Source organism: Pseudopipra pipra, chromosome 3, assembly GCF_036250125.1.
Source record: "Pseudopipra pipra isolate bDixPip1 chromosome 3, bDixPip1.hap1, whole genome shotgun sequence".
Taxonomy (NCBI): domain Eukaryota; kingdom Metazoa; phylum Chordata; class Aves; order Passeriformes; family Pipridae; genus Pseudopipra; species Pseudopipra pipra.
This window is the reverse complement of record NC_087551.1, coordinates 63620078-63645647: the sequence shown is the minus strand read 5'-3', so window position 1 is coordinate 63645647 and position 25570 is coordinate 63620078. Positions and strand designations below refer to the sequence as shown.

The 25570-nt window shown below is 36.6% G+C and overlaps 1 protein-coding gene and 1 long non-coding RNA gene across 4 annotated transcripts in view; one reads left to right on the top strand and one right to left on the bottom strand.

The window, feature by feature from the left end:
- NKAIN2 (sodium/potassium transporting ATPase interacting 2) overlaps nucleotides 1-25570 on the top strand; it is a 541273-nt gene that overhangs the window by 321267 nt on the left and 194436 nt on the right. The gene's annotated exons all lie outside the window — the stretch shown is intronic.
- LOC135410589 (uncharacterized) lies at nucleotides 3985-4918 on the bottom strand. Its single transcript, XR_010428758.1, has 2 exons — nucleotides 4715-4918; nucleotides 3985-4187 (listed from the first exon to the last, which is right to left on the bottom strand). It is a non-coding gene; the product is annotated as an uncharacterized LOC135410589 (long non-coding RNA).

Below are 25570 nucleotides of genomic sequence, written 5' to 3'. Positions count from 1 at the left end.
AGGTAGTACTATCATGGTTTAACCCCAGCAGGCAGCTAAGTGCCATGCAACCACTTTCTCTCTGCAACAGAATGAGGAGGAGAATCAGAAAAAAGCTAAAACTCATTGGTTGAAATAAGAACAGTTTAATAATTCAAACAAAAATGTACTGCTACCATTATTACTATTATTACTACTAATGATAATGATAATGAAAGAGGGAAAGAGGAATAAACACCAAAAAAGACAAGTGAAGCACAATGCATTTTCACCCACTGACCAATGCCCCACCTGGCCGCAACAAGTGATCAGCCCCTCCCAGCCAACTTCCCCCAGTGCAACAGAAAATTCACCATGAATTAAGTACTGTGTGTCAATGCAGAAAAGACAAAGAAGACTCTTGGGTGTTTTACATTCCTGTATGTAAGACTAGTTTCTCATAAGCAGACTAGATTTTCTAAAGTCTCTTTTATTAGCGGTGGTTGGAAAAACTGATAAAAAGCTGCATTAACAAAATTAATGCTATAAAAATTGCCCACAAAAGATTAAAAAGAATTAGCATATAAGTGGACTAATTTCCATAAGGTACTGTACACATACATTTTAAAATAATTAATCTAGTTTTCATAGTTAGACCTTTTGAAGAGCAAAAAGACTTGTACCATGTTTGCTTTTATATTGATAAAAATTAGGAGTGCTTTTCCTCCCTATTTCCTTTTTTTAGAAATTCAGTGTTTAGAAGGCATTTCAGAGACTTGACAGCATTATGACAAAACAGGTGTGAAGGAATTGAAACACTTAATTAAGATAACATGGCTTTTTCTTATTCTAATTTCAGTAATATCTGCTTAACCACTTCAGAGGAAAGGTGGAGGCTGATTGGGTCTCTTGGCTCCACATTTAAGGACAGGAAAACATATCAGACAGTTTTGAGGGTAGAAGAGAGTAAAAACACTGATGAAATAAACAAAATAAAAAGACAGATTGCAAATAGTTGGAAAACATAGTAGATGAACAGGCAGATTTTTCCCTGATACAAATTTAAGGATTTTTTTTCCTTCTATTCCTTTCCACATTTTATTGTGTTTCTAGCTGTTATAATGGGCTTCATCATATTTTGCTATTTTTGATATTTTTGTGTCATAGACTGAATTATTTTCACTTTTGGGAGGTAAAAGGGGGAAGTACAAGGAAAACAGGAGAAACACCATGAATGCTCATTTTGAGTGAGTGATCTTAATTCCTGAACTCATCTGCTATCCAGTTTCTGAAGACAATTCACAGGGGTGGAGGCTTGTTGCTTTTATTGAGTTTTGTGTAGAATAGAGGTAAGGACTTCATCTGCTTTTAAGTTTTTATGTTCAGTGGAAATCAAGGGCAAAGGGAAAGAACAGTCATTTCAGAGCAGGACTCGTCTTCTACAGAGTGATTTCCCATTTCTCAGCTTTTGAGATGCAATTTCTCAAATATGAAATTCCATGATATATGTGCAACTTAGTGACTTGACAATGTTACAGTTCTGAATAGTTTTGGTACCAAGTCAAGGGATTTTTCTCTCGTTTTGTTTGGTTGGTTTTTTTATATTAGTAAGATGACAAACCCATTTAATTGAGATTTCTTTTTCTGAGAGAGACAAGAATATTGCTATTTTTAACAAACAAGAGAAAATTGAAGGATTGAAATGAGCTTCCTGAGGAACAATCACAAACCTCAGCAACTCTTTCTACAATGATGATATATCTTTCACTTTGTTCTTTCTTAATTTAAATACAGAGCTACATGTATTTTGAGGAAGTACAACAATATTTTTCAAACATAACAGCAGTAATACTGCCAAAAAATGATACTTCACTGCACATTTTCTTCTCATTTTCCTCTTCCTTAGGTCAAGGTGATTAGAGAAATTCATGGGGTAGCTGGTAGTTACATTGCTTAGAGTATACTCCACATAAGAATCCAAAAGTATGGAAAGGCTAAAACAATGTTTAATTTTCTTCCCCCCGAAGAATTATTTCTATAATACATGCCTTTAATTTTCCCTTAAGAAAATGAAATCTAGAGAAGTGATGGACTCATGAGGCTAATTATAATTCATGTCTTAAATACTTGCCTTTATCTAACTTTGTGTCACTTTTTCATACAGATATCTTCTTCTACTACAAATACACAGAAAACACTCATACTCTTCCATTTCAAGCTGTCCTTAAGAGTTATGCTTACTGTGGTGCTAGCAAATAAATGGTCTACTGAATGTGAAACGCAGGATACACTATAATCAACAGTTATATTCAAATTTTTCGGTTCCATATAGATTTCTGTATATCTTCAGAAAAAAACCCGCAGCCAACCCTACCATATTTGAATTCGTGTTATTCAATTTTAAAGACTCGTATTCAGGCTTTTGGAAAGGGAATTCCTAATTTATTGTCCTTTTGTGAAGGTGATATTAAATGTGATTAGATGATCATACACAGCTTTTACATCACAACCAATGTCACATTAAGTGCACAGAATGCTGGTCTAAAACAGTAGCATGTTATTTCTGTTTGCAACATAACTTCTTTGTTACACATTTTGCACTGAATATGCATATAATATGCATTTACATGTTACACACTTGACGTTGGAATGGGCTGACCAAGGGAGGTGGTGGAGTCATCAACCCCAGAAGTGTTCAAGAAATGATTGGACATGGCACTTTGCACTTAAGTTTAGCTGGCATGGTGGTGTTCAGTCAAAGGTTGGACTCAATGGTCCTGGAGGTCTTTTCCAACCTAATTGATTCTGTGATTCTACGATTTTATTATTTGCAAGTCTCTGCATAGAGTAATAGCAGTGTTCTCTTGAAGGTGCCTTTATAAATATAAAATTTTCTTACAGAAGTCAGCCCTTTGATTAAAAAAAATGCTTAGCCGTAATAAGGATACTTTTTTTCCCCTTCCCTGATGAACTTTTATTTGAAAGTAATACAATAATTATTAATTTAAAAGCTCATTATAGGTGAAAAACTAATGCATGCTAAGGTACCCACTGAAACATCACATGAATAGATTAGAAATAGTTGTGCAAACTGCATCCTGATAAGGCAGTCCAGTTTTCTTTTCAAATGGTTTGCCACAGGCACAAAATTAACAGAACAGGAAGACAAATCAGGCATTTCAGCTCCCTGGCTATTCCTTGATCTGATGGGAACAGTTCCTTTTATCTAAATTACTTATTTTAAGGGTGCCTAATAATCCAATTACACTGCATCTAAAAACTCTTGTCTATCTTTCTAGGAAGAATACCAAAAGTAGTAACCAGGAATTAATGCCAACAATAGTCTAGAATAGCTGTCATGAATTGTCCCCAAACACTTCACGTAAGTTTGTGTGTTCATGTTGTTCATTCAGTGCTCTAAAATAGACTTTGCAATAGCACGTACCAAATCCTCCCAGCCAGTTTAGCAGTTTACTGCACAAGCAACATCTTTGGTTTATATGCAAAAATGCTGTATTGTCTTCTCAAATTTCTAGAAGTACCCCAGAAATTTCTGCAAGTCTTGTCTCCACTGATTGTGTCTCCCCTGGAAGATGGCACACTGAGTTACCAAATGGTTCCTCAATGTTATGCTGAGACAGTGGTCTGCTACTGAACAGAGAGAAGACTGCCAAATATTACATCATCAGTGCTACTTTCCTTGGCACCTGGGATTTTCTTTGGAAAGTTCCCAACAAATTATTATGCAGGCCAGAATCTGCTTACCTTATGAGATCTGACAAGATCACAACTGAAGAAACGCAGACGATAAGGCAATCCCATCATTACCAGCATTCACAGGCAAATGAACTATTTTTTGTTTGGTTCTACTTCCAAGAAAACTTAATATTTGATGGATATAATTAGGTTAAGTGAGCCTGAATCCAGAACTAGATATTGAACTATATTTGCAGTGCACAGACAATATATCTCACTTATGGATACATGACAGTTCTAATATCAAAAAATACATATACACAGCAAAAATGTGTCAAAAGAGGATGTATGAGAACTCTGTAATTCATTATTTTGTTGGCCATTGATTATAGGAAAAAAAAGGCCAAACTAACCAAGCAAAAACAAACTGCACAATCTTACAAAATTAAAAACAAACAAACAAACAAACAACACATCAAGAAGAAACAAAACTAACTTTTCTTGCAGGGGAGTTTCCAGACCTTTCAGAGTATCTGGAAAAAAGAATATATATATATATAGTGAAATCAAATGCTACAGACCTCAAAGAGTCATGGCAGAGATACAGGTCTCACTGTCAGAAAGAAAACTCAACTCAAATCTCCCCTCTGAGTAAACTTAAATAACACTGGAGCCCACAGGAGTGGTTCCACTGAAAAGGCAGAGGAGAGAGAATAGAGACACCTTATGATAATATAGGAAACCTAATCACAGGGTCATAGCAGTTATTCCCACTTTCTGACTCCGTGAATACCTTATAATTTTACAAACTGGAATAGTTTCCAACTGGAATAGTTTCCAACTTGGAACTTCCAAGGAAATACTGCTACTAGTTCTACCTGAAATTTCAGCAGGCAAGGCTGAGACACTTGTGTTTCAAAACACATTATACCAGATAAGAGATTGTATTCATCTGAGTGATGGGAGAGTCTAAAACAGGCCAAGGGGATTTTACATTAATTTTAAAAATTCTAATCACTATACTATTAAATACAGAAATAGAGGCAAAAAAAATGTCTACCATTTTGCAAGTAGTGTATCATAAGAGAACAATTTTTTAGGGAATGGTGGAAACAGTTGTTTAAACATGCTTCTCATTTGGTGTCCTGCAAAGACGAATTCTGTAACAAAGATAAAATGCAACAAAAAAAAGGAATCAACAAAACTGAAGAAATAAAATATGGAACAAGTGAAATCATAGAATCGTAGAATCAACCAGGTTGGAAAGGACCTCTGAGATCATCAAGTCCAACCCTCGATCCACTACTACTGTGGTTACTAGACCATGGCACTAAGTGCCACATCCAGTCTCATCTTGAAAACTTCCAGGGACGAAGAATGCACCACTTCCCTGGGCAGCCCCTTCCAATGACTGATTATCCTTTCTGTAAAGAATTTCTTCCTAATATCCAACCTAAACTTCCCCTGGCAGAGCTTAAGACCATGCCCTCTTGTCTTACTGATAGCTGCCTGGGAGAAGAGACCAACCCCCACCTGGCTACAACCTCCTTTCAGGGAGTTGTAGAAAGTGATGAGGTCTCTCCTGAGCCTTCTCTTCTCCAGGCTAAACAACCCCAGCTCCCTCAGCCTCTCCTCACAGGACTTGTGTTTGAGTCCCTTCACCAGCCTCATTGCTCTTCTCTGGACCTGCTCCAGCACCTCAATATCCTTCCTGAACTGAGGGGCCCAGAACTGGACCCAGTACTCCAGGTGTGGCCTCACCAGCTCTGAGTAGAGGGGAAGAATCACTTCCCTGGTCCTGCTGGCCACACTGTTTCTGATCCAGGCCAGGATGCCACTGGCCTTCTTGGCCACCTGGGCACACTGCTGGCTCATGTTCAGCTTCCTGTCAATGTAGCCTCTCAGGTCCCTTTCTGCCTGGCTGCTCTCCAGCCACTCTGTCCCCAACCTGTAGCGCTTCAGGGGATTGTTGTGGCCGAAGTGCAGGACCTGGCACTTGACCTTGTTGAACCTGTCCAGCCTGTCCAGGTCCCTCTGCAGAGCCCTCCTGCTTTCCAGCTGATCAATATTCCCCCCCAACTTGGTGTCATCTACAAATTTGCTGATGGTGGACTCAATCCCATCATCTAAATCATCAGTAAAAATATTAAACAGAACTGGACCCAACACTGATCCCTGGAGGACACCACTAGTGACTGGCTGCCAACTGGATGCAGCACCGTTCACCACCACTCTCTGGGCCCGGCCCTCCAGCCAGTTCCTAACCCAGCACAGTGCCCCTGTCCAAGCCGTGGGCTGCCAGCTTTTTCAGGAGTATGCTGTGGGAGACAGTGTCAAAGGCTTTGCTGCAGTCCAGGTAGACCACATCCACAGCCTTTCCCTCATCCACCAGGTGGATCACCTGGTCATAAAAGGAGATCATGTTGGTCAGACAGGACCTGCCCTTCCTAAATCTGTGCTGTCTGGGTCTGATCCCTTTTCCATCCTGTAGGTGCTGTGTGATTGTACTTAGGATGATCTGCTCCATAACCTTGCCAGGCACTGAGGTCAGGCTGACAGGCCTGTGGTTTCCTGGGTCCTCCTTGAAGCCCTTTTTGTGGATTGGCGTGACATTTGCCAACTTCCAATCATCTGGGACCTCCCCAGTGAGCCAGTACTGTTGGTAGATGATGGAGAGAGGCTTGGTAAGCTCTTCCGCCAGCTCCCTCATCACCCTTGGGTCGATCCCATCTGGTCCCATAGTTATTATCTATGTTACTATCCAAATTATATACATAAAGTCAAGGATTTGTACCATCTGCCTACTCTATTTTTTTGAACTCCAGATATTTTTAAATGCCTTCTTTTCGGAGAGTTGTTGCTTTTCAGTCTGTTAATCTTTCCAAAATCTCTCTTGATTTTCCATTTTTTAAAAGATTTATTATTTCTTTTTTTTTTTTTTCTAAGAAAGACTTCTGTGATTCTTGTCTCCCTCCATATAAGGATGCCTTTCTCATATAGTTGAATTGCAGTGCTTTGCCTTGGAAATTTTACAAACCTTTTCACTGATCACAACCCATGACCCCCATGGAACACCTGCAATTCGTCTACGGCAACAAGGATGCGTCTGCCTTGATACCATTTATCTGCCTCCTTTTTCCAGTAGTTTTGTTGTGCTTCAGCACCATCATTTCAGCAGCAATGAAACTTTGCTTATAATATACGTGTTTCTATCTGGAATGTAGAGGAAAGAAAAATCAGTCTGATTAATATGCTAAGAAATGTTGTCCTTCTGACTCACTTTAGGGTGGGAGCAGTAAAATGTCTGAAGAAAGACACATTTTTTTTTCTCTTGTGTGTTCTCTAATCTATAAATAAATACAGAAAGGAATATAGGTTACCCAAAGGAAGAAAACACTCCCATAAAATGCTAAGACAGACTTGCTTGCATACCATTGTGTGATAGTCATCATCTCAATCCTCTCTGCAATTATAGTAACATTTTGCTTTACAAAACTGCTGCAATTAGCATATTTAAACGTGGTTGTTTCCAAGTATGATGTTTAGCTCAAATTTATCAGCATATTCATTGCATAAAATTTCATCTTAATATACCATGAAGGTCAAGCTATTAGCAAGACACATAAGCTCCCAGAAGCATGCCTGAAGCATAGTGGAAAATTCATGACACTTAAGTGACTTGGCTATAATTCCTTTTCATCTCAACAGCCTTTAAAACTCTCCACATGAAAACAGCAATAACCTTATGACAGTTGCAGGGCAATGTGTTCTCTGAACATTTGCTCACTTGACATTTTTTAACCTAAGGGTAATGTACAGTGTCAGCATATTTGAAGAAGTTAAAGGCAAAAACAGACTTCAAAACTATAATAATTTTTCATAAGAGCCTTACAATATTTTCAAAAATAGACAACTATATAGATGCACTAAATTTGCATATGCACAATATTTGCTGTAGACAACCTGCATTTTTGAACAGAAAAGAAAATTCATTTCAGTTTGTATGTTCTTTTTTATGCCCTACAATATTATTTCTTACACATATTTGTTCAGCTGCCTTTCTGAAATTGTTTCTCTGCAGTCTGCATGAGGCTAGGAACTTAATACATTGATTTATCTAAGAGGAAAGATTCCAGCAGGTTTATTTCCACAAACTGGATTTCAATAGCAAGATAGGAAAATAAAGCATTTCACCACAAGTGATCCCTGTGTTTTAATTTTTACAATGTAAACAAACAAAACAAAAAAAACCCTAAACACTTTTATATACCTTTGTGTATACACTCTTCTTCTTCTCCTACAAATACCACCATTAAGGATTTGGTTGCATTCAGATTTAAGCCGCTCTTGGTTTAGGTTCTTGTCATGGATGTAAATTGCCTTCTCAATGCCTTTAGCATTGGATTCAATAAGAAACTTTTGACACATTTTATTATGTTCTATTTATGGCCCTAATCTTGATCTCCCAGGGATCTCCATATTTTATTTTTAGTTTACATTTAATTCAAATTCATCTCCCATGTTTTTCTGAATACTTTGTGCACATTTTTCTAGCTTACTGATCCATCAGCTATGCAAAATTCCACATCATCAGTAGAAGTAATGGAGCAAGAAAGTGTCTGTTGTCTAATGATAGATGCAACCTCATACAAAAGCAGATGAAATAACATTTAGCAGAGTTTAATAAAGAAAGGTGGGGGAGGTTACAGCTGCACAAGTCAGTGTTAAGAATGACAGTAGTCAGTGCTAAGGGAGTAGAAAACAGGCAGTTGATGTCAATATTCAACCATCTAAAATAATTAAGACACATGCTCATGATCTGCTCTGTTACAAGTATGATAGAATCAGAGTCATTCAGGTCAGAAAATCATCGAGTCCAACCATTAAACTGACACTGACAAGTCCATCAAATTCAAACACCTTTTCCCTTGCAACTTAGAGAGTATTAACATGCCTTCTAAGGGGAACGGGCTGACGTTGCATGAAGTTTTTGCTCTCGTTGAACCACTTTTAAGCTAATTTTAGGCATTTAGGCATGCGTTACACCGTGGCCTAAACATTAATGAGTGAATGGTTTCAGTTTTGAACCATGTCCTCTACTGTGGTGGCTTTAGTTTATTCTTTGATATAATGTGTTTTCTACTGTGAATTTTGCCACAGTCAGTGTGGCTGGTAAGAAGGGAGATCTGTGCGATCCACCTCCATAGAGCTGCACTTTGACAAAATAAATGTAGTGAACGGGGAACATGCTAGATCACACAGTTTCATTGTATCATCCACCTGCAGAAATTATTACCTCCTGTTCTGTCACTTATATAGAAGGGTTTACATTCTTGACTACCTACCCACAGGGATCAAGAAAATAAAATTTGATGTAATAACTTCCAAAGCTAGAAATAATCACTTGGAGGATTTCATTCATCCTAAAGCACAAAAGAAACCAAAATTCAACCATTTCAGGTTAGGTCTTTGTCTGTGCTCTACTTCCAGGGATGCAAGGAAACATTCTTTAGTTCAGTGTAATCAAACAAAAAAAGTCTGACTACAATTATGATTTGTATTCCTAGACAGTGGTCGTCAAATCCCTAAATGTCCTTGATTTTATAATGACCTAAATCAGACTGTAAGTCATTTTATTTTACACGTTTATATATATTTCTAAGTTTCTCTGTTCTTTGTTGCTTCATGTAGAGAGTTTGTGGACCTGGCTTGATATTTTTTGCCTTTTTAATAGAGATGGTTATTTGCTTAAGGACAGCAAGTTCTTCAGTGCTGGAATTAATGAATAATATTTACATAGTGCATATCAACTCATGGGGGATTTTGAAAGAAGATAAATCATTAACTTAGCTGGCTTTCTTGTACTGACTAATATCTTTGACATTATATAATTCTGATAGATGGTGATTGTCTTTAATTTTTCTAAATAACAAATTCATAAAATAGTTTCTAGATTAGAGCAGCAGTCTACATTTACCTTTGGTATACACATCCTATTTTTCTATTTTGCACCTTATTAAGAATGTAAGCAAAGGACAGTAGAAGGTTTCTTCTCCAGTGAAGTAGTGTTTTGTATAAAAGGATTTTATTATTATTATGGTTGGGGAATATATTAGGAGACTTACAAGTCAAAATGAGAAATTGCCTTACCAAGAACTGAAAGTGATTGTAAATTCTAACTTCATGTGAATCATGAGCTTACATGATTTGCCCAGTAAAAGTGAGCCTGATTAGCTTTCCCTCTCTGCCACATGTCAAGTGTGTGTGTCCATGTGTGTCTGCTCAGTGGAAGTCAAATTGCAATTTTTTGTGGGAATGTTAAACCTTTCAAGATGCAGTGCTCTCCAACAACAAGATCGATTGGAAGTCTTATTTCTACCACCAGCCTCTATGACTTCATATAAAACTCCAGAATTCTGATAAACTGTCATGGGGAAAAATGATAAAGTGATTTATACTCAATTTCGCTGGAAGGGAGAAACGCAGAGGCTGTCAGTCTGGGTCTTCAGAACAAATGAGTTACAGTTCATGAGGCAGTTCAATAAGGCTATCATTTCCCATCAACTCCTATCAGTGACAGCCACAGATTTACTGGATGGGGAAAGGGAAAATGGCTGTTTTGGTGCCATGTGAGTCCACACTATTACTCTGTCAACCAGACTTGTGTAGACAAGAGGCTACCATGAATATTTGATAGAAACTTCTTCCCATAAGTGCTTGTAGAAAGTATTAAAGCTGTTCTTTCATTTGTATAAAAAAAGCTCTCTGCCTCTCCATTTGGATCCATCCAAAAATGTCCATTTGTAAACTGCTGAGGTTTCTCTGATTTATTTTGTGAGTGTGCATTTGTTTCATTCAGCCGTCTGTTCTGTGCCACATGGCTTATTTATAGCCCTTGCTGAATGAAACAAAAGAATCCTCAATCTGCTGGGATTTCATATACAATGCATTTGTCACTATGTGTCTCATAAAATTGCAATACAAACACAGCCTCAGAGCCACCTGTGCATACCCAGAGGAAAGAGGACCTTCATCTGCCACAATTACAAATTGTTAGAAACATCTATGTTCCAGGCAGAAAAAGATTCAGGTCAAAGCTGAAGAACTTACTCTGTATGTGTTCATATTAAAATAGATCAGCATAAATTACTTCTATGTTATCCCGTGTTTCTGTTGCACAGAATTTTCCTAACAGTTGTTGGTGTCTGTTCAAAAAGCTACTATGCATGCTACCTGCATTTTTTTTGAGGATGGTTGCACAGCTGGATTTCCTAACAGAAATCCAGATTTGTTTCACTGATACTCAGATGCTAAAACATTTAGCTTTTTCTAATCTTTATTATCAGTAATGAATTTGATCCCTAGGTGTCAGCATTAAACATTGTCTTAGGTTGGACTGTTGTGCTACATGAGTGGGATTATAGAATCACAGAATTGTAGAATATCCTGAGTTGGAAAGGACCCACAAGGATCATCAAATCCAACTCTTTGCTCTTCACAGGACCATCCCCAAGAATCACACCATGTGCCTGACACTATTGTCCAAATGCTTCTTGAACTCTGGCAGGCTTGGTGCTGTCACCCTGGAGAGCCTGTTCCAGTGCTAAACCATCCTCTGGTTGAAAAAATTTTTCCCAATATCCAGCCTAAATCTCCTCTGACTCAGTTTCATGCCATTTCCTCAAGTCCTGCCACTGGTCACAAGAGTGAAGAGACTGCTACTTATCTCTCCTCTTCCCCTCACAAGGAAGTTTCAGACTGCAATGAGGTCTCCCCTCAGTCTCCTCCAGGCTGAATAGACCAAGTGACCTCAGCCACTTCTCATACGGTTTCCTCTCCAGACCCTTCATCATTCTTTGGCCCTCCTTTGGACACTCTCTAATAGCTTAATGTCTTTTTTTGTGTTGTGGTGCCTAAAACTTGCAAGTGTTATTACCAGACTGCTTTTTAAGACAGAGAGATAGACTCCCAAAGGAGAACCTGATATAGCAGTTAGAAACAAGACTGTGATGTTCTCACTCACACTGATATGTCTCGTGTACCTAATTCTATGTGCAAGTCTATGTTGTGAATCAAACACCACTATACCTGTATCAGACATCAGAACTATATCTCTAACACACAATAATCTCAGGAATGAGATAGTTTCCAAGCCCTTGCCTGTGTCCATAGCTTAGGAAAAATATTTTTAAAATACCTGTTCAGTTACAGAAAGCCATTCTATCATAAACCCACTGAAAATAAAGAGTTGAAGAGTTCACATAAAAAAAAAAAAAAATGATTACCAAATATGTCCTTTATCTAAAAAAAAAAAAGGAAAACCAAAACAAAATGCCAATCAAACAAAAATCCATGCCACGAAATTTCATTTATATAGTTCCTTAGAATCTTCTAGGTCTTCTATTCAAAAGAATCTTTTCTCCTAGATCTGCAGTTCTTTTCCTAGATAATAAATAAATATATAAATAAAACCCCCAGGACAACCATGGTCTATCTCTATTAGTGACTGTGTTCCCGAGTTTCCACAGAAAACTTAATTTATTATTTTCATTTGAGAATCTAAGAAGGCCAAGGCTATCCAGGCATTAAAGTTAAGATTAATCTAATGCCAGAACTGTTAATGATGTCAGATTTGATTTAGTGGGTTTTTTCTTGCTATGAAGATTTAGAATAACATTAAACCTTTCTACATTTATGTAAAAGTACAGCTAACACATATATTGGTAATGTTAAAAGTTGGTTTATTACCTGAGTTTTTAAACCAGTGCTGTTTTGTTTTGCATGGTGTATTTTCCCATGTGCTCGAGCCTTTCCCATCATTGCTAATAGGTACCATTTCTTTTTTCAAATACTGCTCTGCTTTCATTTGCTTTAATGATTGAAAGCTGCATACCAACTCTTATCTTTAATCTTTTTCCCTTAAGCTTTGAGAATCTCAGTAAATACACTTTCTAAAATAGAAAAAGAAATTCAAAGTCAGATCAGCTTAACAGGTTTGTCATTTCATGGACCATATTTCATCTAGGAATAATAAATACAAAGAAATATTTTCTCATTTGCATTTCTCTCTCCTGGAGCTGGAGATGCAGAGGACTGAAAACTGAAGAGTGTCATAAATGGATCAGACTCTGTGTAGACAGAATAAAGAAAGTGCAGGACAATTACAGTCATAGAGTCCTCAGGTTTCATATCAATCATCTGTCGTGTTAAACTCCGAGAGAACATAGTGAAATGCACATTAACCTAGTCTTGAGAAATTCTAACATAAATATCACCACATATTTTCCCACTCCTTTTGTTTCTTCATTTAGCTGAACACGGGAGATTGTGATCTTATGGCAGAGCATCAAAATTCTCTATACAGGGAACAGGAACTCACAGGAATGCATCACTTCTGTCTCTGTCTTCTTTGTGTTCACATAACTGACCATAAAAAGGGATAGTAAGCTAGGATACCAGAGCTCCATGATCATTATCTCAATGCAACAGTTCCCTGCTCTCCCTGGTGACTGAAAAACTGAGCGTGAACTGGAAGAACTGCATTTTTTCAGAATATCAGATGATTTTTCACAGTGTAGAACATCTTATGTCTCTTTGTTTGAATATTATGTCAGAAAGGTAAGGCAAGAAAATGGAGAAGGGGATGAGGAAAGAAGCGTTTTCAGCATTGGAAAAAGCAGGAGGAAAGAAGAGGAAGCGTAATAGGTGAAATGGAAGGGGAAGTGGAAAGGGAGAAATGGAAGGGGAATGGAAAGAGCAAACCATACACGTCAGGTTTCTCAACTAGCAGACGGTCCTGGAAGAACCTTTAACTCTAACTTGAGTTGCAGTTATTGTTCAGGAGTGATTTTTCTTTGAATTTCACTCAAATTTGAAATTGATTTTTCTTTCTCGTAGCCTCAGCTATGAAGCATGAACTACAAATCATAGATTTATGAAGTCTTACAGAATTTGATGTGGCACAAAATTTCTCATTTGAGTCAAGATCTTGTCTAATTTTATCCTGTTTTCCACTTCCCTAAAGAGGTATCCATCTTGACTGAAAGTGCTAGAAAAGTATTTTCCCACCTTGCCTAATATTGATTATCAGACAAATCTCTCTGATAGTTCTTGTATGTTCTGAATGAATAATTGAATTTGAAAAATGTTCTGAAACATTCTTCAGAAAGCTCTGATGGCAACTGGTACACCTTTAGTTTGTCATATTTCCTAAATGAACTGTATCCTATTTTAGATTCTGGTTTCAAACAAAGTTCTGCAATGCAAGATCAAATGAATTTTCAGTTTCAGTCCATAGTTCACATTTGAAAGATATTTGTATCATAGAACCAATATGAAAGCTGGCAAGACTAACAAAAGAAAACCAGAACAGCTAGAATAAACGTATAGCTGAAGAGTATCACATGGGCAGTGTCCACACTACCTGCCTGAGTGCCTTCCCATGATTTCTGGCACTGGTTCTTGTATTTTTTTTAACATCCTGTTTTATGAGAGTCTTATTTGCCTCTGATTTGCACTCCCAAGGACAAAAAAAACCTCAAATATGTGGAGTTTTAACCAAAGACTATGGAGAACCAAAGGATTTGAAGTTAGTGCAACAATACCCTTCTGTACTTGTAGCAGTCCTTTTGTACAAATATTACACATTCTTCCACAGGAAGAAGAAAGTATCTTGTGAATCCCTCATTTACAGTATTACTGGTGAATATGTTCATGATTATATGACTATCTCCATTTTATTTATAGTAAAACTTTAGGAGCTATTATGACTAGAGAGTCTGTTAAAAAAAATAAGAACTTACTAGAAGTTAATAATGGATTAATAATTTAAATTCTGCCATAAAACTGGTCTTGTAAGAATGCAGCTGCTGAGCCATTTTTGAACTATATGCAGTTGTACAGATAATGACAGGTGAAACTGTCTGTTCACCAAATTGCATCACTCCACTTTACTCACAGAGATTAACATGAAAGCTAGTTCTTTACAGGGTGAGAAAGTGTATATCTTGCTCAGGGATCAAATAATTTACATTCTAGTAGTTGAACTGCTGTTCAGATTTCTTTATTATATTCTCTGTTTTCCAGTAATAGAGTGCTGTTTCTCTACAGAAATTCAAGTGTAACATGTCAACTTCTCCATTTCTTGAAATAAAATCATAATGGGTAGTATATAAAAAAGAAAAAGGGAGCCAATACATGGTCCAGCTAGATGAGAACCACAGTAGGCATGATGTTGCTTTATTTATTTGAGCCTTAATATTCTGGATTTTCTGGTTCTGTTCAAGAATTAGAATAGAATCAACAGTGAGGAAAGACTGAACTGTGAATAAAGTTAATTGAGGAAGTCCTAAAAGCATACTATCACTGGTACCAGCAGAAGCCTTGAATGTTAACTATCTAACATAGCCTATTCTGTTAACTGAGAATGAGCCTGAGAAAATTTCTTTTTTTAATCCATAATAAAAAAATAAATTATGTCAAAATTAGCAACTGATAAACATTAAAGGCAAAGACACATCTTGATGTAGATGATTTTTGTAAGGGTTCTGTCATGCTTATGGCAGAAAAAATTCCAGAGAAAGGATAGCTTTTGTTCTGTGTTTTTACTATCACCAGATAAAGAAAACATAAAGAAATTACACAGGACTACATTTATTGAATTTATATTATAAGAAATCTATTTATACATGTGCACCACTCCTTAGACACACTTCTGCCAAAAACTAGAAGGGTGCAAAGCATTATGAAATATCTGTCTGTGAGGAGTAATCAGCTGAACATTGCAAAGCCATACACACTGCAAAGCCTAATGAATAAGAGTCTGGGCCCAAAGTGGAGTCCATATCCCTCAGCTACATTTGCTGCTCAGGCTAACATATTTCTGGAGATAAAATAAAAGATGCTGATGATCACCAGGAGGCAAGGGGCAATTCGAACTGTGTGTTTCTTTTAGCTAGTTTCAGAGATGCAGATACAACAGATGCAGATGTAACAGTATTGCCGCCATCCCCACCTGCCTCCAGACTTGTAGCCCACAACACCCTGCTTCCACTGCTCCACACTGGTTGCAAGGGCAGCCAACCACTCCTATATTTAAAAATCTTGGTCCTTAGCCTCTCTGTTTTCTGAAGCCCAAAATACGCCCCAGCACTTCTCTCCCCATGCTCATCTACCAGTCCCTGACTTTTATAGCCCTTGTCCTCCTATCTATTCAGTATACCCAAATTACCCAGGCATTCTCCTCTTCAGCCTCAGTTCCCTGCTGTATAAATCCAAGCACTTCAACATAGGTCATAGAATCACAGGATCATAGAATCAACTGGGTTGGAAAAGACCTCTGAGATCATAAGTCCAACCCTTAATTCAACACTGCCTTGGTTACTAGACCATGGCACTAAGGTCCCAGCAAGTGTTGCTCTTTAGTCATACCCTATGTCTGCCTCAGGACTAACTCCTGGCTTCATTTCTGCTGTCCATCAGCTCTGTTGATGCGTTCCAGGTTGCTGTTGGAATTGGCTCATCCTCCCCATTGCATGGCTCCACCATGTCTTCTGCTTTCTTGTCCACAAGAACTTTAGCTCAGTCAAACATTTGGGCTGACTCAATGCACATCGATAGACTGCTTGGGGAAAAGAGATGAAATATCTGGCAGTCCTACGCAATTCCTGTCAGAAGGCTTCTCAGAGCATGACTCAGACACCACTAAGGGGAGAAGCGAGGAGGGTAACTACTGTAATATCAATGATGAAGTGGATGGAAGGCAAATAATTACAAATGTCATCTGCTGATGTAAAGCATAGGCCACCCTGGGCAGTTCTCACTGCATCAGGGACAGAGCCAGTCCACAAGAACATTGACTCTTCGTTTTGCAGAGTAGTGCTGGGGCTACAGGGCAACATGACAGTCACCTGCCAATGGGGAATAATTCAAATTTTCCTTCTGTCCTGGGAAAGTCAGCCCTAAACCTCCAGCCATACTAGAAAGTGATTTGGCAACAATATTCTCTTTAGAGATAGTAATACTCTTTATCCTTCAAGGACAACTTGTTATATGCCATAGAATTCAAGATCATTTTAACTTGAGAGTGAAAGTATGGCCCTATAATTCAGGACATGGGGACCAAAAGTGTCAGATGCCCACAGGAATCTGAGGAGCTTTGTCTCCCTCCTTATCGTCAAAAGTCTCAGTAGAAACTGGCTGTCTTGTTTGAAATATCTTGATTTCTTCAAATTGATGTTTACCAATGGCAAGCATTTCATTTGGCGAATTTGCATCCAGTTCCCCTTCTCTGCAAGATGTTGAGAAAAATCTGACAAGAGACCAAATTCATGTCAGATTTCTTCTGTTAATGGAAATCTGTCACTTCTGTTGGCAACAAGAACTAATGATTTGATTGTCATATAGAATTTGCAACAATCCAGTTCCAACAAGCTGGAAAAATCACTGACATGCAAGACTTCTTCATCTGCCTAAACATACAGATGTGTACAGAAATCATTGAGGCACATTAATTCCACTATTTTGCTTTCTCTAAAATATGCATTTAAAAATAAAGAGAGTCTCCCTTTTTCCACAAAATGACAGCCACCAAATCTTTTAATTCTTTGCTGACTTTTTGATATTTATTATGTCTTTAACCCTAATCAAACTACTCTTTTTGAGAATCATGTTTAGGCTGCCTTAACCAATTTGATTTCAACAGTACTGTGGTGCCTTTGCACATGCTTGGCCATAATAATATATACTATGAAGTCTGTTGAAGATCTTACCTGAAACACTCATAACTGTTCTTGCTTGTAGCTCTTAACTGTTTAAAAAAAAGCTCTTTTGGTCTTTTTTCAATGGGATCATGGGTTCTTTAGTAGTTTTACCTATTTTTTCTTAGAAATCTTGCTCTCTGTAGTATATATTACCAGAGCTGTGAAGGACACGGATTTTCAGTGCTTTCAAAAATACTACATTATTAATAAGGTTTTTTACTGGAAATAGAATAAGAACACTAAAAAGCTTTCTTTTTTTTTTCAGTTGAACATTTTTCTTCCTGTTTCAATTTTTAAATTTTGTATTAATGATTTACAGTACAAAACATCAGCTATATTTCAAAACAACTAAAAATAAAAATATTTTTATTTGTGTCTAAAGCAAGTTTCCCTAAGTCTGCCAATGTTCTCATGGAACATTTTTTATCATAGTTTCAAAAATCTTAGTATTTTTTTAATTGCCTTTGCATATTTCTGGTTGTGTAATGGCATTTTGTGAAATCCTCTGCCTAACTCTGAGCTTTTAATGATCCCCTTATATTCTGGTTAGACTTTATTATCCTACACTGTAAAGAAATGAGTAAGGTACTCCTACTTCCACTGAGTTAATTCTGCACACTTTCCACTGATTTTTAACAGCTGACTTTGCAGCAGATGATTTGGGTTTTTATACTAAACCTATGCAGTTTCTTTGTGATATGTCTTTTGCTTTTGTGTTTGTATTTTCATAGTGGGTTTACGATGCTTTACTACCTTTACTAGTTTTTCTTTCTTTAGCTTTGCTTTTCTGTCTTGAATGGTCATACTTCAAAAAAATTGTACATGTCCCTTTTTGTAATTCGTTCATTTTCTTTATGATTATTATTCTAGACATTTCACTTATTAAATTCATGACACTTTCCTCATTAAAGGATAAAACTTGACTACTAATACTTGACAAGGCAATTAATGCAGTGCTTTTTGGGAAGATAAACTGTGCTTGTTTAACATGCTTGGTGTGTAGTAGTTGGAATTTTATTTCTCTGATTACATTGGCAGTGGAAAAAAATCACTATTAAATCTTCAGTGTAATGTCAAATTTTACTTATTTTTTTAATGATCTGTATCTTGCTCTTTCCCTTATATAAGAAAAGAAAAAAACCACAATGAAGTGCATGTTATTGAACTGTGTTAAATCTTGAGGGTTTAGGTTTTTTCCTATTAGTGCGAGTTAACCTATCAACGTAGGTGGCCTAGTTGCTCAGCATACTATTCTCTGACTCACATAGCAGGTGATTGAGTGAAACATTATGAATTTTCATCCCAATATTATCAGACTATTTCAACAGTGCTATAAAATGGGCTTGTTGCTCAGAGGAGCCCCAAAGTTATTTTTTTCCCACATAAGAATCAAAAAGAAGCTCAAATAAAGCTTGTCCTTTTTTATTTTCTTTCTTCACATGACTTTCTTCTCAATGCGATGGAATAATTAATTTTGCTCCATTCTTTAAGAGAGAAATTAATTTTGTTTTCCTAATTGGAAATGAAGACCTCCATGAATTCCCAAGCTTATATGAGGCTGTGAATCTTGCTCTGAGAAACCTATTGCTCTCTTTTGATTTGACTTCAGGGAAAGACATCGGATTTCCAATATTTACTTCAGTGCCCTCAAAATCAGAATCCGGATCATCTTATTTTTGAAAATTGGGTGACTTCAACTCATAGAATCACAGAATCACAGAATAGGTCAGGTTGGAAAGGGACTCTGGAAATCATGTAGTCCAGACATCCCACACACTACACTTGCCCTCCCCATTCAGGCACAATCAGCTGTAGCAGGATGCCCAGGACTACATCTGACTTTTGAGTATCCAGTAGTGGAGATTCTTAAGCCTCTCTGGGGAACGCATCAGTGTTTGACCACCCTCCTCAGGATAAAATGTTTCTTGTGTTCAGATGGTATTTCACGCACTTTGATTCATGTCTATTGCCTCTTCTTCTTTCACTTGAAAAGAGAAAGAGTCTGGCTCTCATCTTCATTGCTTTCCATTGCTTGTTTGGTTGATGAGAAGCCTCTTCCTCCTCCGTCACTTCTTAGGACTGCTGTGGAGAAGATGGGTCTCCACAAAGGCATAAGCTTATCTGGCACTCTGAATCAAACTTTAGACAATGGTTAATGCATTGTGGGTAACTAAGAAGCACCACTTTCATAACGAAGGCAATGCCTTTTAGAAAGAAATTGGAAAGAAAAAAAATAACCTATGAATCATTTTATCTGAAATTTAGGCAGGTTATAAATATTCTTAGTGTGTCATTGTTCTGTAGCTCAGATATTATAAACATTAGTAGAAAGCAGATTTAAAGAAACTGTGATAGCATCTGCTTGTACTTAACTCATTTAAAACCACCAGTACTGAGTTCCTGTTCTTTAAATTTAGTTTCAAATCACAAACTCAAAAACATGCCCTGAGCTTAAGAGACTGGAATTTCTCTTAAAAGTAGGTCACAGAAAAAGGGATCTGAATCGTTAAATGATGCTATCCATAACAGAAGAGGAAAACCAGAGTCTTATTATGTACTGCTGCAGACTTTTAAGAGCTGAAACCTGAAGCTGAATTTAACTGAAAGTACCTTTTGAATTTGGAGTAAACAAAAAAAAAAAAACAACTGTCAGCACAAATATATGGATCTGTGATAAACTCATCTCTCAATCCCAATCATATTCTGCACACATAGACTTCTGGGACTTTTACACAGATATTAAGGGTGTATTCATTTCAAAGGCTAAACAGAAATAACAATGCATTTTGTGTCACTGAGTCCAACACTTCAAATGCTGAATGTTCTGATGCATGTTTAGGATAAAGCATTCTATCAGAAAATATTCATCTGGGTGGTGAAATCAACTGCAAGAAACATTAGTACAGATAGAACATGGGGTTTGTGATGCAAAATGCTTTGGAGAAAACATTAGAGGTTTATTAACAGAAATAAGAAGGGAATGGGGAATGCATAGTTGCATGAAGACATAATTGTTCAAAGACATTAAAAGTTATTTTTGTAGGCCAGATTGTTAGAGAAAATAAAATATTTATCCTATTTATTTGGTAATTTGCTAATTTTGAGCCTTTTGAAAAAAGTGAAGTTAGTTAAAGAAAAGTGTTTTTTTAATTTAATCTCATTCATTCATGGCTAGGCTTCGCAAACGAAGATTTGGGAAGGCTCTATCCACATTTGTTGCAGTTTAATTTAATCTACTTTTAGGAAAATCACTGCGCTACTTAAATGGTCTTGTGTTGTTTGAGATCTTCAGGTGTCTGTGTTTCAAGTTGCTTAAGGGTTGGAAATCTACTGCTTAGGAGCACAGTGTAGGAGTTCATAGTGATGCATGAAAAATAGATGTAGCCCAGCTGTGATGCAATACAGAAGGCCTCTAAAATACATGTCAGCAAAACTGGAAGTGAAAAAGCCGGTTAAAATCATGATACCCCTCAATGTGACCTCAGTTTTCCTGTGTAGTAGTTTTATTTGGATTTTCCATATTCCCTGTACATATGTACATTGAAATAAGATCCTGTCAAAGTAAAACACTTATGTTTAGAGTTTTCCATACAAATTATAGGATGTATCATCCTTTATGCAAATTCTTTTCATTAATACATATGCAATCTAAAGATGTTGGGAGACATAGCTCTATTCTTTTTACCATTTTGCTGTTTGGAAAAATCATATAATATTTTGGACAAAAATTTTGAAGAACAGGTCTCTGAAGTTTGGCGTCTACATATTGCAGTGCTGGTGATATGTTTTTAGAGCTACTGAGTACACCTTGTTAATGTAGTATCATTTTTATCTCAATGGAAAATTTCAACATAATCTATTTTCTAAAATTCGTAGAGGAGTGTTTCATCTTCACAGTGAAGAACTGCAAATATGACTTTTAGAAACACTGTGTTTGGTTGAAAATTTGGAAATATTTTCAAGGAATACATTTATGGATACAGTTCATGTATATATTGGCCTATCAGAAATTATTTTTCTAATTCAAAGTGTTTGAAGCACTTTTTTTATCAAGTTTGTGCTTTCATCAGTCCAGGAATGATTGGTCTCTCTTGGCTAATTTTTTTCTCTCATGTGGATGTTTTCAAAATTTTTGTGTATTTTAGAATGCTACAGAGGCTGATTTAAGGCAAGAAAAGGAGGATATAATGCATTCCCTGCCTCTCCATTTTTCTTAGCACAGATTCAGGTAGAGTTATAACCACATGAAAACTAACAGTGCAGTAGAAAGTCTAGTTATCCATACATGTGGCAAATAATGTTTAACACTGTGCCAAAATTAATTGTGAATGTAAATGAGAATACTGTAATAATGGTCTAGAAGACATTACTTCATTTATGACTAAGATTATATTGGCGAATGTTGCTGAATACTGTAATGGCAAATCTTTGTATCTTTAGAGAAAATAAATAAAAGCTAACGCTACCTTGAATTTTGCAAGCTCACCTGTCCCCGACTTGGACTGTATCTTTTGAAAAGCTGTAACCCCATTCAAGCATTTTCCTCTCTTCTGGAATGTTTGAAATCCTATTCTACAACTGCTATAAGTGTCACAAAACTGCAGCTTATGCATAAACATCTTAAATCTCTTAAGTATATTTGATTGTTTCAGGTGACATCCTTCCATATCAGCTTTTTTTTTTTTTTTTGCAACAATCTCTATATTGAGTACTGCCAAATGCAAAATGTTCACAGGCAAAGAGAAATCTCCAGCACACATCTGTCTGTCATTTGAGACGTTGCTTCGTGGGAAAATGAACAGATCTAGGATTTATTCTTTTTGTGCATTAACTTCTGTGTTTCAAAATCCTGCCAAATGTTGTTCTATTCAGAATTTAAAAAAAAGTAAACTCCCGATCTAGCCGATGATTTGCTCAGGTTGGACTAATCTAAACGTCAACCATATTCCTGAGAATATGACACTAGAGGTAGAAAATTACGTTTGTATTACTTGAAATATGGTAATTACTCTCTTCTGGAAAAATTGACATGAAGTGACTTCATGGTATACAAGACTTGCTTACTGAATTTGGGTGTTTAAGATACCTATGAATAGTAATAATATGGCATGAGGAGCAATAAAATCTGCCACCTTTCCCTCATAGTGAATGCATAAACAAGAGCAGTATTGAATCTCAGCATAAGTTTTTTTTGTTCAAATTGTATGATGGGATTTTTTTTATTTCAAAAGCAATCAATGACCAGGAAAGAGCTGAAGTGTTTGTGGGACTTTTTGTTCTTAAAGGATGTATTGAGAAGCTTTCATTTCGTTTTGGGGTGAAATGCAGTATTCACTTACAGATGCTGTTCTCACCAACAATCCATTTCCATTACACCAGCATCACCTCTTTCAGCCTCTGTAAGGACATTTGTTCAGTAGCAAAAACTTATACTCAGTCCTTAAGAACTGTAAAAATAGATGCCGATGTGGTGACTGTAGCCACACATTTTGATAAGGATAAAATATTGTATGCCAGAATGTATCGTTTGTAAACTTATGGAATGGAGAGGAATAATCTGCCTCAAAGAACAGGAATGCAAAATAACGCAGTATCTGAAAAAATTTATATAATGAAGAATCAATATTTTACTCTTTCACTTGAAATGTAAGATCGGTGTCTTGAAATGTGTTGGTTTTAACCTCTGAGCAATGGAGAATTTAAACAGTCTCTTCAGTGCAGTAACAATACAATACATTTATACAGCATCTTCCCTAAAAGAGTCACAAGGGGCCTATCTGTGATCTTTCAACGTGTCAAGCATACTGGCTCTGACTAATTTCTTGTGTGCTGAAGGGAAAAATGAATGTTGTTTAGGTCTCCTAGACAACAGTCTGTGCTTCAAAAGCAAACTATGCAATAGGTATCTATCTAATTCAAATCTAGTGTTCAATTTCAGAGTGAAACAACATGAGTGTCTGTTTGCCTGGGCTATTTCAGATGGATAAATAAGCTCATCCAGCCTTCAGTACTATTCAGTTCAGATAATATTTTTTAATACATATCTAGACAGAAATATTTCTCCTTCATTTTCCTTATAGAAAAATTAATTCTATTAATTTTAGTGTTTTGATATTTCTTGTAACTTAACAGTGATTTTTACTTTGTGTAAATTATATTTTCCAAGTGGGCAAAAGCTTACTCTAAGCCAACAACTAGTAATGTCTGTATTTGTTGCTCTTGAAATATTATATTTAACAAAATGTATTTTTCTCTTTTTAGGCCTATATTTCCCCTTTTGTATAGTTTAACTTTGCCAATAAATGTCTGCTATCCTCAGTTGCCAACTAATCTACCATAGCAATATGAATTAGCCTGAAATTATTGTAACAGGCTAGAGAGTGAAATATTCTTCACAGAAATTAACAAAGAAGTAATTAACTCAGCAGTGCTTTCCTATATAATTATGATGACATCTTTAAAACCACAATTATGAAACACCTCAATGTGATTTCTGGCATACAAGTTATTGTATATAAACATTGATTTGCAGTCTTGATTTGAGTAAAACCATCAAGATTAACTAACTAAACAAAATGATTTTCAACCGCATCAGATTTCAGGTGAAATTCCAATTAGCTGAACCAAATTTAGCTTAACCTTTTTTCCAGGACAACTTCTTGAGGAAAGAGGGAAGAAATGAACAAAAATAGTCTAAATGATAAACAATGTAGACAGTTCTTCAATGGCATTTTATCCTGAAGAAATAAACTTTCTATATTAATTGTTGAGTTTTGGCAGTGGAAACCCATTCAGAGGATCCACTCTACCTATTAAATAATGCTAAAGTAATATTAAAAAAATGGTTTCTGTGAAAATTAATGTCCTCCAAATTAAGAAAAGCGTTTTATAATCTGCCTCCAAACTAATATTGCTTTTTCTCTATCAGGCAAAAAAATGTTTGCTTCTTTATTCATTCACTTTTTTAAAAAATTTTTCGTGGCCACAATCTCTTAAGTTTAAAAATATTAATTCTGTAAATTTAGTCACCAAAATTCTGTTCAAGGCTTTTTTTAATTTAAAAGGCTTTGTAGTAGCACAGTCTTCATCTCATTCATATTGGCACAACTTAACTTGTGTCTGTTTGTACCTAATGACAGACTGTTAGAAGAACTTCAGAGTACACAAGGTTTATGTACTGACATTGGGCCACAGATGCCACTGTGAGATCCCAAATTGCCATTGCAAATAGCTAGCGTATTAATGGGGAATTAAATTTCTTCCCAGTAAAAGATGGAGAGAGCATCTTATTTTATGCTTCCCTGCCCTGTCTGAACTACTTCCTTTTTATAACAACTGCATTTCTGCCAAATGCCTCTTCTTTCCAGCCAGGAACTCTAAAAGCAAAGTGTCCTTGCCATTTAGGAAAGATGTTGACAGGAGGCAGATGCAATGATCCCCTGCCTGCTTAGACATCAATTCTTTCCCATCAGCATCACGTATGAATAAGTGACTAACTGCCAAATGCCATTCTCTGGAATGGAGAAATTTAGACAGTACTGAAGAGTCTAGTCAAGATCCTTAAAACAACAAAACTCAAGGTCTCATCTCTGCATAAGAATGAGCTTAAATAGTATTAAACCTGAGTTTATTATTAAACAAAGTGCACTGAAATTAATGATCACATTTTACAGGTGAACTTCTATCACAAATATCCCTGCCCTTAAGTAAAACAGATGTGTAGACCTGATAAGTGCCATCTACAAAGTGAAAGCTGTGTTTTCTCAGTGCTAAATTTGGGGTTGCCTTGTGTATGTAACTGTAACGCTTGGCACACAAGCAGGTGGTAAAACAGAACTCTGCAGGTGTCAGTATATGGAATACACAAGGATAGTTGATCTAAACAGCTGAGAGCTCCTGCAATATACAGGCGGTGAAGGAACACGAGTTCTGCAGGCCATGGTACTTTAAATGCTGTAGTATGTTTTAATGTTAATATTAATAATAATCTCTTTTGCATGAATGACAGCAATTTGAAAAGTTATATTGTAATGTAGGTACAGTTTCCATAAAAGTCCTTGAAGCTAGCATGTTGTTTACTAGGAATTACTGGATAGCACGTGCTATCTAGTCATTAGGCACTTCAAATTTCCCTGCAGACATAGCTATTTGAGAAA